We start from the raw sequence: 15443 nt of genomic DNA, 5'->3' as shown, positions 1-15443 counted from the left end.
TTCATACAAATGCTTTGATGTGCCAGGGAGAAAAAGTTTTATCTAGAAAAGCAGAGCAAATAGCTTATAATTATGGCATAAACTGTTAGGCTCATTGGTAGGGCTGGAATCCTCGACTTCAGGCCAAAAACCTGGAAATCTCCACTGCCTGACCTAAAAGAAGGTTTGCTGTGTGGTGTGAGCAGTTTTTCTAGTTACATGAGCAAATTATTAGGTGGAATAAAAGCCAGACATTACCCTTCTGTTGCCAGCTGTTGAGTGCTTACACTGCTGGGCTCTCCTCTTTCAGGAGCAAACCAGTGGGGGAGTACTGGAGAGGAGTTTCATGGCCTGGGTGGAGGAAACATCCTCTCCTCTATCACCTGAAGATCACAGAGGCAGGTACTCAGACATAAAAGGCATCCTAGAAAGCCACTTTCTCAGCTCACACTGCAGACATCTCTCTCTTATTGTTTTTTTTTTTTTTACAGGAATCAACTCCTGGAAGCAGCTCAATCACCTAAAAAAGGAGAAGCATCAGGTCCTCCAGAATCACTGGGATCCAAATGCTGGTTTCTCAGTCCTCTGAAATGTGAAGACTTGGGGGACTGCTCTCCCCCAGCTCTGCATTCGCCTCCTCTGAGCTTTTCTGTTCCTCAGAAAGATGCAAAACCTTCCTCCAAGGACTCATCTTTTGGACTTTCTCCACAGAGAAGCAAACAGGATCAAGTGAGAGCCATTCACAGTCTGTCCAGGGAACTTGCAGAAAAGATTGACATGGCAAGGAAGAGGCTGAGTGCAGCCAGCTGGGCTAAAGCTGACAAACAATCAACAGAGACAGCTCTGGACCTGTACAGAGATCCTCCTTCTGCCCCAGAACCTGAGACTTCCAGGGACAGGCAAGAGAGGACAATGACTGCAGAAATGCTTCTGGACACCACAGACCCTGAAGTGCTTCGTGTGACATCCGATAGGGAATGTCATGGACTGGGCAGGACTGGCCTGCTGGGCAGCACTGAGGGAGCAACAGCCCTGGACAGACAGAGGGAAATGCCAACTCCTTTGCCTGGTGGGAATGCTGAGAGGGAAGGATTGCCCTGGATCACTCGCAGTGCAGGACAGAGACACCTCAGCTCTGCAGGAGACCTGAGAAACACCTTGCAAGGTAAATCCTTTCGACATGACACAGCAGGGATGCTCAGGTGCCACTGCCCAGGGCTTTCAAAGCTACAGGCAGGGGTTAAGCTTCATCTCCCCTTGGCTATTTACTGGAAATGTTGTGCCTTGGAAAATCCCTGAGCAGTGGCTCTCCTAGGTTTTACTTTCCTCCCTTCTCCATGCACCTGTGAAACTACATCTCATCATTTTATCTGTAGCTTTGCCACCCGTTTTGGACATGTCACTTTCTAGTGCCTAGGCTTTCCCAGAAGTAAAAGAATTATAAACCTAAGCCCATGTAGTTAAAAAACCTGTGGATAAGAAGAGCTGTATTGAAATGAGGTGCTCACACATAAGTAGGCAGTGAATAGATGCCAAAGCTTAGGCCATTTAATTTCTATGAAGAGCATATTTATTAAATGTCTTCATTTGTCTTTTTAAAAGGTTTCCCTGTGAATAAGGGCTGCAAGGTGGACATAAGTCTATTTCATGAAAAGCCAATAACCAGCCCAGTCTCTCCAGCTCATAGATTCCTCACTAGAAGGTAAACAAAGCTGGATATTTTATTCTCTGCTTAATGTGCCTTGCATGTATCTAAAATAAGGAGCACCAATTCAGCATGGAGCCAGACTCGGGGCAGTGGGTCTTCTAGACTTCACTTTCCTCTCATTGCATCTATGAAATTACATTTCATCATTTTATCTGTGGCTTCAGCACTGATTTTGGACACATCACTTCCCCTTCTGCTGCCTAGGCTTTCCCAGAAGTAAGAAAGGAAATATAAACCCGGCCTCATGTAGTTGGAAATTGGAGGATAACAAAGCTGGATGTATTATCTGCTGCTGAATGGGCCACACAGACTTAAAATAAATAGCGGGGCTGGCGATCCCCGGGGGCGGTTGGTGAATCCGGGTCCAGTGGTTTTTGCAGGAGCAATGGATCCCAGAATCAGTGGATCCCAGCTCCGGTCGGTGGATCCCGAGTGGCTCTGGTTGGTGGATCCCGAGTGGCTCTGGTTGGTGGATCCCAGGTGTATCTGGTCGGTGGATCCTGGGTGGCTCCGGTCGGTGGATCCCGAGTGGCTCTGGTCGGTGGATCCCGGGTGGCTCCGGTCGGTGGATCCCGAGTGGATTCGGTCAGGGAATCCCGAGTGGATTCGGTCGGTGGATCCCGGGTGGAATCAGTCGGTGGATCCCTGGTGGCTCTGGTCGGTGGATCCTGGATGGCTCCGGTCGGTGGATCCCGAGTGGATTCGGTCGGTGGATCCCGAGTGGATTCGGTCGGTGGATCCCGGGTGGATTCGGTCGGTGGATCCCGAGTGGATTCGGTCGGGGAATCCCGGGTGGGTTCGGTCGGTGGATCCCGGGTGGATTCGGTCGGTGGATCCCGAGTGGATTCGGTCGGGGAATCCCGAGTGGATTAGGTCGGTGGATCCCGAGTGGATTCGGTCGGTGGATCCCTGGTGGCTCCGGTCGGTGGATCCCGAGTGGATTCGGTCGGTGGATCCCGAGTGGATTCGGTCGGTGGATCCCGAGTGGCTCCGGTGGGTCCCGCGCCCGGTTCCCCGCCGCGCTGCCATGACGCTCTCTCGCCACCGGAGGGCGCCGCAGCCGCGGGCGCGGAGCGGGACGGAGCGAGCCCCTGGGTAAAGCTGCCCCGGCTCCTTCGGGCGGGGATTGATTAAAAAATTAATTTCTAGTGATTGTTTTCACTCGCTTTGCTGCAAAAGTGAGTGAAAGATTCCCAGCATTGCAGCTCTGTAGGTTGTGTGCGTGCGGAGCAACACCTGCTCACACACAGCACCTTTCCTTGGACAGCACACGTGTGATTATTGTGGAAAATTGGTTTGGTAGCAGGAAGTGTAGAAAAAAGGATTACATTAATGTAGGTTGTTGTCAGCCTACGTTAATTATACATTTCATGTAGACAGCAGTTGAGAGAAACCCCTTTGAATTTGGCCTGTCTTAGAGAGCAAACTGCCCCACTGGGTCCTCTCTGGTGACAGGGGACACCATGAAGGGACAATTATTAACTGCAGGTCAGAGCGTGTCCCTGCCCAGCCACAGAGAGGGACAAAGCCAGAGTTGCCACAGAGGCCACACGACACTGCAGAGAAGAGAATAAATCCCCTGAGCCCTGGAAGATTAAATATGACCTGGACATGCATTACCAAAGAAAGGACATATGTGCAGCAAACTGGCCAGTGTGTCCCCAGTGTCCCGTTCAGAGACAAGGACAAGGACTTGGTGCTGTGGGATCCTGCCCAGGCAGGAATGGCCTGCATCTGCTCCATGGGCTCTCTGATGGTGCCTGGGAACGAGCTGGCTGGGCCAAATTACCTGCAGCTAAACTTCTCTAGTGGGAAAAAGTGTTTTTTCTCTTTTTAATGGAAGGTGGGATATTAGGCCCAGCATTCTTTTCAAGAAGATTGTTTACAGCTTAACAGTGCAAAATAACCAGGAGGAAAATGAAAATTGGAGAGGTAAGTCCAGACAGATGTGCTTAGCAAAGTTATGAGGAGTAATTACTGGAAATACCAAGAGTTAAACCCCTGTTCTTTGTGCACAACCGCCACACTCACAAAGGTTGGGCTGATCTCTGCTCTGAGAGATTGGTTGCAAGGATTATGGAGCTGTTCTGTCACAGAAGATGGCAAATGTATAAAACACGAGCAGTGGGCATTCCGAGTGTGCAGTGGAGAGAGTCAGAGCTGTGTCTGCACTGCACCTTGGGGAGCACAGCCAGCAGCTGTGGTCTCCACACTCTTGTCCTGACACCACCCAAACTCACAGGAATGGTGGTAGGTGCAGGATTCCCTGGGCCCAACAGGAACAGACTCCAGCTGTAAGGGACAAGCATCAAACCAAGGAGAAATAAGACAGATTGCACCAATCTGCTGAACAATGCAATTACTGAGAAAGCAAAGCAGCCAGAGTCAAAAAGTCTTCAGAGCATCACTGAAAAAAACACCAGTAAAACCTCTCAAACAATAAATCACAACTCTCTTGCAAGTGCTGCTTCAAAAGATGAGGAGAGCTACTTGCAGATAAAATAGCGCTGTGTTTAGAGATTAGAAGTGGAAAGTGTGGCTGTATTGAATGACTCCAGACTCATCTCCTGGTGGGCTGAGGGCTCCCTGTGATGCAGCAACAGTGACAGTGAGGGGACAATATAAAGGAAAGAGCACCCTATGCCTAACCCTTAGCTACTGGTAAAGTACATAATTAATACAAAGGCTCAGAGTACAAGCCTGTCTTTTGTCCTCAGCTTTTATTTGTATATAATCTAGAGTCTGATTTTGCACCTCTCCTCAAGTCTGCACATTCACGGGAAGCAAAAATGGATGAGTCCTTTGGCACACAGAGTGAGGCTCCCATGATCAAGTTATTCCTGAAGCTGATCTGGTATCAACTGATTCACTACAGATCAAACCAGACAGAAAGCCACCAGATAAAGAGCACCAGTGTGCTCTAAGGAGGTGACTGAGGAACTTTGCAGGGCCATAATTTCTCCTGCTCCAGGGACATTTGCACTCTGAGTGCATGAACTCTCTGTGAGGAATGTCAGCAGGCAGTGAAGGGAGCCTGTCTCTTAACTTGCACACAAACTTCACAGGCTGTGCTAGCAGGAGGGGTCTGTGCTGTGTTCTTGGCCTTGTAAACCTGTTTCTATAGACATAGATGTAGCTAGAGCTGGGTTAGAAAATGTGATGGTAAAAGCAGCTGAGTTGGGTCTGTGCTCTGACTTCCACTGCTAAGGAGTTAGGAGTCCACATTTGGCTACAACAGACAATAGTTCTTCCCTCTCTGCAATAGCTCATCTGAACAAAGCCACCTGTTAAAACTGACTCTGTGCTGGCCTCATTCACAAATACAAAACATGCAGCACTCCAAACCCAGCGCTCTTGAGCATGACCTTCTCCACAGCCAGTTTCAACAGCACAGTTTGCTGTTTACATGTTTAATTATAGCTCTGAAAACAGCAGCTCGTGTTCATGCACAAAATCCTGCAGGTGCCTGTTTCCATAAGAAATGTTCCCATTTCATGCCCGGCTGCTCCCCTGTCCGCAGGGGCGGCTGGAGGAGGTTTGTTGCTGATGCAAATGACTCACTGATGGGAATTCTCCAAACTGCCAGAAAGTGTGTGGGCAATTCCATCTTATTTTGTTTCAGATGCCTCTATAAGTGGCTACACTCTTGAGAGTCAAAAAAATAATCCAGTTTTTGCTGTAAGTTCAGATTTGAAAGTGCTCTGGGTGGCTTCAGAGGCTGGGACAGAGGGTGGTGTCTGGAGAGTCACCTGCTAGATCACAGCTCTGCCTCCTCCTGTGGACTCAGCAATGCTTTCTCTTCAGAACAAACCTGAAGAGCCTCATCTGGGAGCTGTGGTGGTTTATGCAGAGCTGGCTGTGTCTGGAGGACAGGCATTGCTGGCCACTCCTGTGAAAACCCAGTATTTTCTGTAGAATCTGCATTGATTTCCACTGATGCCCTTCCCAGGACACAAACCTTGGCATCAGTCTCCCCAAAAACAGAGTAGGCATTTTCCAAAAGCCAAAGAAAACAGTGCCTAAAAAACCATCACAACACAATTGCAGAGACAAAACTCAGCACATTTAACCAATGCTTTGTAAGAAATCCCTGTTTCCTCTGTTCTTCCTCTCTTATCCACCTTTGCTCCCACTTTCTGAAGACTACATCCAAGACGCGTTAGTGGAAGCTGTGCTAATCGTTTTAGCAGTTTCTGGGTCATGAAAAACAAAGAAAAAGCTTATTAATGAGAAAAATGAAATAAGATTTCCCTAAGCTGATTGCCAATAAAAAAAAAATTTCCACGTTCATTTTTCTGTATAAAAAAGAAAACATCTGTCACCATTTCAGTGTCTGTGTCCCTGCGTGTGGTTCAGCTGAGGCTTGATCAATAAATGCCCATTTTCACACCTTCTTTCTTAATCTTTTGAGTTAAGCTCCGATGGTTACAGACCAAAACAAAGTAAAATCAGTTAGCTGAGGTCTTCATCTACAGGACTTGGTGCTGACATTGTTTTGAAATATTAAAGTATATGTATCACTCCCAGATCTTGGTTGGGCCACAGCCATGCTCAGCACAAGTCCCAGGAACACTAGTTCAGAGTTCAGGACTTTGTGTTTCTAAACAGATTTTTTGCCAAGGCTCAGAGCTGGATTGTGCAACCAAGTCCCAACAATGGCATGGATTGTACAATGCAGCCCTCATAAATTAAGCTTCCACACTGCAAGTGTGTTGTTGTTTGTATTTGCCACCAGGTTGAAAAATACCCAGCTCTTTCAGTAGGTAAAAATTGAGTGTTGTTAGCTTTCCTGACAGCGTGGAGGTAAGACAGGAGATTTTGTTCGTTGCCAGGTATGACTTCTCAGGGAGCCTTTTGTTTCCATTTGAAAAAATGTAATAGTTCTGTTCAAATGAAATAACCTTTTTTTTTTTTTTTTTTTTAAGTTCAAAAGATTGCTTTATACACATCTCAAAAACTTAGTAATTGTTGTTGTTACCTTGACACAGCCTACAGGGAGAACTCACGGCACGGAGGGATCAGTGTGGATGTGAGACAGTTGTGAAAGTTCAGAACCAAGAGGAAATGGCCAACCCATCTCCTGGAGAGAGCCTGAGGATCTGGGACAGCCTGAGCTTCCAGCCCTCTGCCACTCTGAGCACTGGTGGCTTTGAGCAGCACTTGGGTAAGGTGGCATCTCCCAGAGGGTCACTCGGTGCCCTCCCAAAGTATTTCTTGTGCTGTGGCAATAGAATGAACAGTCCCTCATTGCAACAGAATCCTTGCTGATGGTTCTGGCTAGGGCTGAAAAATCTTCTGGGCTGAGGGGGAATTTCAAATTGATGATTGTCTTCCAGATTTCAAAGGTGAAAAAGAGGTACATGAAAAATTGTCCTCTCAACATTCATGCACAATCTAAGAGATTATATGGAATTATTATGAAAATTGCATAAAATGCAACAGAAGTTCTTTGCCTTTTCCATGCTGTGCTGTCACAGGTGTGAATTCAGCTCACAGTGACAGCTACACGTGGAACAAACCCCATTTAGCTCAGAGACATTTCCAGCACCTCCTAGCTTCATCTGAAGGTCTCTGGGAGCCTCACAATTAACTCTTCACAATTACCCCATCCCAGCAGTGTGGAATATTGTCCTGCTTGGACAGCAGGAGACATCAAGGCCCAGGACATGGGCAGGGTGCAGGGGGAATGGAGGGATGTGCTGCAGGGTGCTCGGGGCTGGCCAGGGGTGCAGGGCATGGCCACTTCTGCCGGGAGCAGAGGTTTACACGGAAACAAGGGAAGGTTTGTGGCCGAAAGGGTTAAAAGCCGACCAGTAGCGTGCAGACCGCTCTGTCTGAAGAGATCCCTGCCTGCACCCACCAAACAGGAGCAGATGGTGCATTGTTTTAAGGGCTTTTCCGAGACAAAAGAACAAGATCAGATAACCTTTCCTCAAAGACGGTACTTACAAAAAGCCTTTGCTCTTATTAAGGATTGTTCATTGTTTTCCTCACAACATTTTATACATCATATTGGATTTTGGGGTGGTGGAGAAGCCAGCATTGTTTACTGTGCTTCTCCCTCCCCCCCAGGGACCAGGAGGGCATCTGAGACGATTGGGCAGCAAGGCCGTTGTCTGAAGTGTTTTACCCTAAGCGAAAGACAACCTATTTATTTACTATTAATAACTGAGGGCCCCAATTCTGCAAGACCCAGCCATCCACTATTCACTCCAGGAACAATAGGAGCTGCTGCTTCGTGTCTGTGCCAGGAGAAACCTTCCCCTTCCCTGAGCATTTGCAGGAGCTGCCAGCCCAAGGCTGGACTGGGAAGCAGCACTCCCACCATGGCCACGCTGCTGCACAGGAGGCACAGAAGTGTACGCTCAGCACAAAGTGGGTTTGAAATATGGGTCACAAGTGGCTCTGTCACCACCCAGAGCAGGGATGGGGCATTCAGACTCGAGGCTGCATTGTCTGCTCAAGGCATCGCCCAGCAGTTGGCTCTGTCCTTTCACGGGACGCAGAAGTCACCGTGCACACGCAACATAATGAGGTGTAATTCTACAGCTGCTGCCAAATGCACATATTTACCTTTCAGAGGGACTCACGTCACCTGAGCAACTGCTGCTGCGCCAAAGAAAGATTTTCTGTAGTAAACACATTTGGCAAAATAAATTTCATTTCGAACATCTTAAAGCAGAGAGAAGATATTCACAAAATATTTGTTTACTACCTGGGGTAAGACAGTGAACTTGTCCCGAATCGTTGAATTTTCTTTTTAAACACAGCCAGTATAAAACCCAGAATTTCAAATCCTATAAGCTCATGCTGTGGTGAGCAAAAATTGTCTCCACAGGTAGTGCTGGGAAGTATTTCACATTGCACTTACATGAATTTCTGATCAGTTTAGGCACAAAACTTGGTATAAGCAATGAGCTGATAAGGAAGGGCTTTGCATATTGCACTACTATGTAAAATCTTCCTGTCATTCCTGCCAGACCACCAGGGCTCTCCTATAGGGAGCTGAGGAGATGAGCTATACTTTCCTTGCTACTCCAGCATGTCCTCTGAATACAGCCCACAGTATCCAAATTTCTGTATCTCTATTAAATAAGAGAACTATATGACTTTTAAAAATCCCAACATTTCAGCTGTGCCCCTTCCTACAGTCTAGGGAATGGCCTTTGAGCTGGATTGGACTGAATGAGCCAGAAATCTCATTTCATCAGACCAGACTGGTTTTTTTCCTTTTTTTTTTTTTTTTTTTTTTGTATTTGAGAGATATCAATATTCAAGCTGAAACGAATTGTTTTAAAAGTATTTTCTAAATGTTGAAGCTTAATCATGGCTACTGCTTTAAAATAATTTGCATTAGGAAAGCAAATGGAATGTTTTCCATTGTTCTTGAAATGCAGAATTTTAACCTGAACTACAAGGAAAATGTATTTATATGTATCATCTTTCCCCTAAATTGCTGATTGACGTACTTTCTTGTATCACTAGAGGGAGCTGCCTTCTTGCTTCTAGAAGAGGGAGAGATTATTAAATTAATGGAATAAGCACAGAAATGTATCAGCATGGCTTCAGCTAATTGTGCTCTGATAGAGAGTGTTGAGCTGAGGCAGCTCTTTGTGTTCCCTCCCAAATCCTGGCAGTGTTTTGTATTTCCCACAGCTCCAGTGAGCTCCAGTCCTGCCTTCAGCACCTCTGGAGTTGTCTGCAATGATGCTGTCATTGACTGAGAGAGTTTAGAATAACTGATGAGGAACAGAAGGACCATTCCATGGAAATTCAGGACTCTGGTTAGGTCCAGCTTCAGGCCCAGCTCTGTTGCTATCCTGAGCCAAGAGCTGCCCTGCAGCTCCATGTGACAAGGGGCAGCAGCAGGGTGAGCCACTGCCATGTGCTGCAACATCTGGCTGGGAGCTGAACTCAGGCCAGCCCTCCACACCAGAGGATTTAGACATAAATACAAAATATGCAGAGCACAGGAGCAGCACAGGCCACATTAATCCCCTTGTTTGTTAAGCAGCCACTCCTCAGTGCCAAGCAGGATACCAGACGTGTTTAGAGAGGAGAGAAGGCCCTGATCCAGCAGCTGTGGAAATACAGATTCTCCAAGGTACTCCAGAGTGCAGCTCAGCCCATGGATTTCCTGAGGGAACAGGCAGAGCTGTCACATTGAGAGTCTCTTGCTTGGGGATTGCTCGTGGCTCACAGGTCTTGCTGAAGGGCCAAACTGCCTGTGCTGCATTTCTCAGCTGTGATCAGGAGTTACCAAACCTCTTTTCTTCCTCCCCTTTTACCTGTCATCACTGCAGCTCCTTTCCTGCACAGAGAGTGCTGAAGTCTGGGTGGTATTTCCCCTTACCTGGAGAGCACCCTGAAATAATAAAGCAATTGAGCTATCATGGTAATTTTGGAGAGAGGAAGGACTGCCTGAATGGGGGCTAATGGGGAAATTCCTTCTGGACCTGCTGCTCCACTCCACAGCAGCATTTCAGGACACTTTACACCCCATATTCCTACACCTCCAAGCAATAATGCAAAGTCGTGCTTACAGTTAAAATTGCAACTATGTCTTTTTATAATAACTGGGTTGGTCTGATTGCTGACATGGGCAGAAAGAGAAAAAGCTGTCCTTGAGTAAAGCAGCAGTAAATGCTTCTGCCTTGCTTCAAGTGATTAGAAAAATGAGACTTTTAGCCTGGCTTTTTTAATTATATGTCAGAGATTCTACAGGGCTTTGCTGAGATTCTGCAGGTGCAGCGGAAAGTGATTTAATAAATAGCATTTTTTTCACAAGGCTGAGTGTATGCACATTGAAGCTATCTGGGTAGGCAGTAAACGCCATTCATCATCACCTAAAAGGACGTGAAGTTTCGCCAGATGGTATTTTCTTTAATGCAGGATGTTGCAACACAAGAAATGCATCTGGAAATAGCCACAATTAGGAAAATTACATTCAAAAGGAGGGAAAAGAGATCAGAGCAAACTTTTTAATCACTTTGAGGTCAATACCACTGGTTGGGCTTTGGTCAGAATAACAAGAGCATTGTTCAGTTTGAGGCACAAATTGAAAATATTTGTCAGGTTTTAAATTATATTCTAATAAATGATCATATTTCTGACTGGCCCAGATATTAGTATTAAAAGCTACTCAGACAACTTAGCATCAATAAATATAGCTTGTAACTTTTTTATATAGAATGACCTTATTTATTAATATTGAAGGAGCTTTTGGAAGTGCTGTCTATGGACCCACTGAAGAATTGTTCACTTGTCTTTTTTTCCATTGCATTGCTTAAAACCACTAATAAAACTTCCCTGAACAAAACCCAGCTTTTTCATCCACTCCATTTTCCTAAATAGGTCATTGCACAAAATCATCTCTAGTTAACTATCAGCATTAAAGAGTCTGACTCAGCCCTCAAAATTAGAAAGACTGGCTAAAACAAAAATTCTTTCTAAAAAGATGAACTCTTAATTTGGCATGTCTACATAATTTAGTATGATTTTTCCTTTCCAAACCACCCTCCAAAACCAGGAAAGGCCCATTACCAAAAGAAAGGATGAGATTTCCATCCAGTCTGTTGACTCTGAAAAGGAGAGAGTTAAGAGAAGCCTTGTATAGTACCACTGTAGGAGGAAAGTGAAATCTGCAATCAAGCTGTTTATAAAAAACAGAGCAGCATTCTAATAGAAAATCTGCACCAGGCTCAAAGATTTAATATTTTATTTCACTCACACCCACATAAACACAAAACCCATCCTGGCATGCAAACAAGCCCACATCGCTGCTCCTTCTGTGTTACAGACCCTTCAATCTGTAAAGCAAAAACAAACTCTGCATGTCATGGGCTTATCCTGCACCATGGGGTAATTTAGATTCAGGTGACCTGGCCAGAGACAGAGATTTTATCTCAAGTTTCCAAATCAAACCTATTTCTATTTATGACCCACACTTCCAATCATTTATGACTGTGGTGCTGTGACAGTGGCACAGCACAGAATAAACACATAACCTGTTTGCATAAGCTGAGCAATTCATCTGAGAAGCTCAAGCAGCCAAGAACATTTTGCAGGTAAACATAATATCAGCTGCACTGTCACACACAGGCAGGGGAGGTGCAGTAAGGAAGTAGCAGTGAAAAAAGTGCACCTGGAACAAGAGGGAAAACTTCCCCACCTTAAAATGAAAGCTTTTTTCCAGGGGTTTGTGTCCCTCTGTGACAAAAGAGAGAGGAAGCAGCCTGCATCCCAATACAGATGAAGGGGACATGCAGGATGCTGCTCAAGTTCCCAAAAAAGGGATTTTTTTCTCTTGGGAAACCTTGTCACAAGGTTGGGAAGTTTCTCTTTTTGTACCCAGTGGCTCTGATCCTGTTGGTGCAGCAAAGGAGCAGCGGGACCAAGAGTGACAATAACCCACACTCTGAAATTCAGGCCTAGAACAGGAATTGTTCCTCATTCCTCTCTCCTTAAGTCCTGACAGTTCCCAATACTTGCAGGACTTTATGCTCACACATTTCTTGACAGGATGTAGGTACTGACATTTTCCTTCTACATTTATGGTGGAAGAGGTAAATGTATGCAGAGAAGTTATTTCAGTAATAAAGGCAGATGACAGATTTGGGAGGCTTCCAAAAATAGGCCCAGGGAGGATTCAAAAGGGAAATGCAGTCAGAACAATGTACACATTCCCCTTGTGATGATCCCCTAAACTTCTGCAGGTGAGGGAGATTTTGGCAGCACAGAGCTGGAGGACAAACACAGGCGTCACCTGGACATTTTGAGGCAAACCTCCTTACTACTGGCTCACAAACTGAAGGTCAGTGGGAAACCTATGTAATGAGAAAAGGGAATTCCTTTGCTGTCCCAGGGAGAAGGTGCTCCCTATCCCCACACTGAGGTTTGCTTAGGCCATAATCAGTTGGCATCAGCTGACCTGAGTCAGGTTTTTAAACCCTATGGACTATAAAGGTGAGGTGCCAGCCCTTACTTGCTCTTTGGAGACCTCAGTGTAGCTCTTGTGGGTAAGGGGATGTTGCTGTACTGCAGCCAAAGCAGCTTTTGTGCTGCTTGCCTGGGGCAGCAGGATGTGGCAGGAGCTGGCTGTGCAGCTCCTGTCCTGCCCTTTGCCCCCCAGCTCTCAGGGGTTGTGTCACCTGGTCAGAGATAGCATTTAAAATGTGTCACTTGCTAACACAGCTCCAGCAGCAGCAGCAGAAACATCGGCTCCTGGTGCTGAGGGAGAAGGCAAAACAAGAGGTTGAGGAAAGCCACAGGTTTTTGAGGGACCTGCTGCAGCTCAGTTCAGAGGTAAGTTATGATTTCAGATCCTGGGTTAACACCTCTAGGCCCCAACTCTCATGAGAGCAGTTCCAACACAGCAATTTGTGAGCTGCTGTAGCACTTTACCCTCACATGCCCACAGAGTTTTCTCCCACTCCATTAATTAATCAACTCTTTAGGAATTGTTAGTGTAGGAAAAGCATTCTCTACAGCCAGGGGTTTTCCAAAGAGGATGAGGAAAAAAGGCTTAAATGTTTTGCTTTTCAAATAGACCATTGAGGCGTGTGACAATTTCTGTGTGTGCAGGACAGCAGGAATTCCAAAGGCAGTGATCCTCCTGTGACAAGACCTTACCATGCAGGGCAGACACAGAGAGGACACTGGCTGGAAGGTGACCTTGCTGCTGGCAGCTACAGGAGGTAGGATACAGCGAGGCACTCCAAGGATTTGGCCTGTGGTTTGATTATATTAATATTTTGGGGCACTAATGTATTGTTATATAGCGTTTTTCACTCTGATTTATGCCCAAACTACAGTATTAACACCTTTCCAACGTTGTGGGAGATCTTGTACTTTTAAAAAAGTAGAAACCCCTCTGAAACTTGTGTGAAAAGTATAATTTTCTTCATTTTGCTTTACTATCATACCCTTGATGTAAATTAGAACATTGTATGTGCATTTTTTAAGTTCATTTAAAATGGCATAAAGACTTGAGAATTGCTTCCAGGGTCTTATGGATGCAATTACAAGAAAGGCACCTTTGCACAGGTAAAACTTTCAGTATCACATAAAAATGAGCAGCATTCTGGTTTGAAAAGATTCAATCTCCATGGAGGACTTGGCTGTGAAAGCAAGGTATCCAAATAATATCTCTGACTGCAATAAGAAAATATTTCTTTTTTCTTACCTTCAGTAATCAAGAAATGGGTTCACTGAGGCACTCTACACTGAAGATAGAAAGAGATCCCAGTCCAGTGGATCCCAAAATACTGGGAGAAAGAAAACCTTTAGGAGGAGGAGGTTCATATTGCTCAGTGCTTCAAGGAGGTGAACAAGGTGTTAAAGGATTTAGTGGTATTAGGAAAATGCTCCATTCAACCTGGTCTGGAACATGATTTTCTAACTAATTTTTGAAAATTTTGACCTAAATATTTATGTTCATTATGCATATTTAAGCTATGGCCATCTTCCTTTACACTCCTGGCCTTGCTAAGACAAACATGTTGGGAGCTGAGAGTTATTTACCCTATTGATGGGCCCCTTTTAAAATCTTTACCTGTTTGCCATGGTTTCACTTGTAAGGGAGGCTGATGTCCATGCCTTGCTCCTGGAAGTGAACAGCTGAGGGATGACTCCTCCAGCTCCTGCTGAGGGCAGTGCACGGGCTTGGCCAACAAGTATTTGCCAAAGGCACCTTGAGTTCAGATATGGATGTTAACTTGTACTGGGGGAGTTGGTTTTTTGGGGTCTTTTCCTTTCAGATTTTTTATTTTTGGTGACATTAACTCTTTGCCTTGGGAATCTCTGCCAGCAGATCCCAGGCAGTCACAGCACAGCCATCACACCTCGAATCTGTTGTCACCTTGGGTGAATCTGCCCCACGGGGAGAGCTCTGGGGAGAGCAGTGACCAGGCCAGTTCTGACAGCCAGGTAACACCAGCTCTCGAAACAGTCTGAGGGGTGCTTCTTTCTCTGGGTTGGTTGGTTTTTTGGTTTTAGTGCCTCTCTCAAACTGTTCACCTGGTGATGCCGATACTCTGCTCTGTCCCCAGCGGAGTGCAGCCATTCCACGCTTCGGAGGCTCCAGCACCTTCCATGGTTCCAGCCTGGCCGTGGTGGAGCAGTGCCTGAGGGCAGAGGAGCTGCGGGCTCGGCGCCAGGCAGTGCTCCTGCAGCTCCGGAGAAAGGCTCTGAGGGAGAGGGCCAGGGCCGAGCTGGCCTGGCTGGGCCACCGGAGACGGTGAGGGGCACGGGGGCACCACCGGGGGAGGCCTGTTAGGCCAGGACTGCTCTTCTTCCTTTCAAGGGAACACGATAAATGTAAAATCTTCTTAGAAAGCAAGTAGCAAGTAAAGCATGAGGAGAGGAAAGGAACCTGCATGGTTTCAGTGTTTCCAGAGTGGACTTCTATTGCAGCCTCCTCTGTTGTGGTGTGAGGCACCAACTGTGCTGAGGAGCCCTCAGGGATGGATGGTGAGGGGCGTCCCTCAGCACTGATGAGGATGAGGAGCTCTCAGGGACAGTGAGGGGTGTTCTTCAGCACTGATGAGGATGAGGAGCTCTCAGGGACAGTGAGGGGTGTTCTTCAGCACTGATGAGGATGAGGAGCTCTCAGGGACAGTGAGGGGTGTTCTTCAGCACTGATGAGGATGAGGAGCCCTCAGGGATGGACGGTGATTGGTGTCCCTCAGCACGGATGAGGATGAGGAGTTCTCAGGGACAGTGAGGGACTGATGAGGAGCCCTCAGGGATGGATGGT

Source organism: Vidua macroura, chromosome 21 (assembly GCF_024509145.1).
Source record: "Vidua macroura isolate BioBank_ID:100142 chromosome 21, ASM2450914v1, whole genome shotgun sequence".
Classification (NCBI taxonomy): domain Eukaryota; kingdom Metazoa; phylum Chordata; class Aves; order Passeriformes; family Viduidae; genus Vidua; species Vidua macroura.
Note: the sequence above shows the minus strand (reverse complement) of the source record.